This window comes from Pseudochaenichthys georgianus, chromosome 14, assembly GCF_902827115.2.
Source record: "Pseudochaenichthys georgianus chromosome 14, fPseGeo1.2, whole genome shotgun sequence".
In the NCBI taxonomy this organism is placed as follows: Eukaryota; Metazoa; Chordata; class Actinopteri; order Perciformes; family Channichthyidae; genus Pseudochaenichthys; species Pseudochaenichthys georgianus.
In genome coordinates this window covers 1167571-1170297 of record NC_047516.1, presented here as the reverse complement: position 1 = coordinate 1170297, position 2727 = coordinate 1167571, and the positions used below count along the sequence as shown (strand labels likewise).

General features: G+C 39.1%; 1 protein-coding gene across 1 annotated transcript in view; it reads right to left on the bottom strand.

Moving 5' to 3' along the window:
* capn5b (calpain 5b) overlaps positions 1-2727 on the bottom strand; it is a 114819-nt gene that overhangs the window by 46661 nt on the left and 65431 nt on the right. The gene's annotated exons all lie outside the window — the stretch shown is intronic.

Below are 2727 nucleotides of genomic sequence, written 5' to 3'. Positions count from 1 at the left end.
AATTCCTGTTTGTATAAGATAAGATAAGGGAAACCTTCGTTTGTCGAGGAGGGGTTGAACCTAATCCAAAACACGGCAATCAGAAGCACAAATAGGTTTGGGTTTCGACCTTGCAATGGGGCAGATAGCGGTTGCGGGTGATGATCAATAGAGTGCTAACTCCTGGGACGGCTACAAACATTTAATTTGGGATTTTTTGGTTTATTTCAAGCTAAACACTTTCACACAGTGCATGAGGTGCTTGTGTGTGTACATGTAAGGTACAACTGTTATTCCATTGTGATGTAAAACAAACAAGACTCACGTGAACATAGAAACCTTTGAAGCAGTTCGCACCAAGGACACAATGAGTGACGTTGTTTTATATGTATGCTTTTTTCTTGCTGAATCCATATGCCATAAACGAGATGCGTATAATTATAAATAAAATGTCTGAAAAAGTTTCCAAGTATTTAATTTGCTCTTGAGTTGGAAAAAGGTACGTTGAATTGGTTTTCAATTAAATCTGGAGAATAACAGCAACAGGAACACAACTCCTTCCTTGTGGTTGTTGTTGTTGTTGTTGTTGTTGCTGTTGTGAAGGATCATGCCGGAGATGCCGGAAAAAGAAAGTGGCGTCCTGACGTGGATGGACTCGGGATCTGGGAGTTGGAAAAAAGGCTGACTGGTTTGCAAAGATCAACCACCTGCTATCAAACTGGCACCAGCACAAGTGTACCTCCTTTCAGTGGAAAAGGGTTATTAGTAGTCCCTGCCGAGGTGCCCTTGAGCATGGCACCGAACCCCCAACCAGCCTGCATGTGCATGTGTGCAACATACGTACTCTGTGGTTAAAACGATGTATGTAAAAAAAACCTAGGGGGATAACTAATCTTCTTCTTCTTCTTCTTCTTCTTCTTCTTCTTCTTCTTCTTCTTCTTCTTCTTCTTCTTCTTCTTCTTCTTCTTCAAATATAATTGTTCGTAGAAAGTGATAATAAAAAGCATGTATCAAAATACATGACTTGGCAGTAAGGCATGTATTTAAAGGATTAGGATTAGCCTCATGTCCACATGCAGCGACATGACAGCAAATTAGTCATTTGAGCTCCACTATCGTTACTTTCTGGCACTTGCTGGCACTCCTTTTTGTTGGCAACTGATAACCAAAACAAGTCGATGCTTGTCAAGTGTGAAGCTCTGATCTGGCAAAAGAAAATATTTTAATTTAACCGGTTTGTCTTCTTGATTTACTTCACTCAGTCAGCCAGACGCCTACCCGTGCGGGTCCGTGATCGGCACGGGGTGGGCCCCTGCTGATAAGGAAAACCCCCCCGCAGGACTTGAAACGCCCCCTTGATAAATACATTTAATTATAATGAAACCAGCTGCAATGGATCATGGATCCACCAGGGGGAGCCGTGAAAAGCTGCCACACTGGAACTCATGTGAAATAAACAGCTGATCTACAGGTATCTGATATAGCGGATATTTGTTAAGATCCATATGTCACGGATAGGATCATATTCTGTGCTTAAGTAAGAGACATGTAATCATTTACTAAACATCACCATGTTTTTATTTAACAAAATAATGTTTAATTCACGTTGGCGTAAGTACAAAACCATCGCTATGTTTTTAGATCAGGAAATGCATCCAGGGTCAAACAAACGATGTTCGATCGTCATCCTCGCGATCATTTAATGTATCATATGTTCGCGAGTTGAAATGAATGCACTCAATTTAATCCACGTGAGTTTACAACAACAACAATAATCGCTTTGTTTTTATATCACATCCGACATTTAATTTGGGATTTTTTGGTTTATTTCAAGCTAAACACTTTCACACAGTGCATGAGGTGCTTGTGTGTGTACATGTAAGGTACAACTGTTATTCCACTGTGATGTAAAACAAACAAGACTCATGTGAACATAGAAACCTTTGAAGCAGTTCGCACCAAGGACACAATGAGTGACGTTGTTTTATATGTGTGCTTTTTTCTTGCTGAATCCACATTACAAATCACTCTCCTTTCAAACTGTATTCTTGTTTATTAATAACAACTTTTTTTTTTTACTGTTATCTAGTATTTTATACCCGTTTACTTTATTATCTTATTTTTTTATAATAATGATCATATAAAGATGTGCCTTTACCTCACTGGTTGGAGAAAAAGCTTCTTATATTCGTTAGCATAGCTAGCTAACCAGATGCTAATGACAACATGTCATTAGCATCATGTTGTGTTCAAGGACCCTGATCTTGGCCAGGAAAAACAGGTAGTCGCTTGTTTAATTTTTTTGCGGTCTAGATTTCTTTCATTTTTTTCTTTTTTGCGTGTGTTTATAAATTACCTCGAGGCAGGGGCGGACTGGGACTACAAATCAGCCCGGGACTCTCGTCCGGCCCACTTCGGTAGCGCCGGCCCACCGCGGACTTGTATTATCACTGGTCCCATTGTAACCACTGGCCCGGAGCATTCGTCCAAAAAAAAAATCGACTAATAATGAAGAAAATGAACACATTTGTTGCAATAGTAATGTATGCACGAACTACATTACTAGCCTACTTGTACTACAACATTTGAATCATCAGTTCTCATTTTCCTCAATTGTTCATATTTGGTTTATTAAAATAATGATATTGTGGTCATTGTTAAAAAATGTCTGCTATTATGATTATTATTTTGTATAATGCGCTTTCTGCCTTCCTGTCATTAGGAGTTAGACATGTAATGGCTATGTAA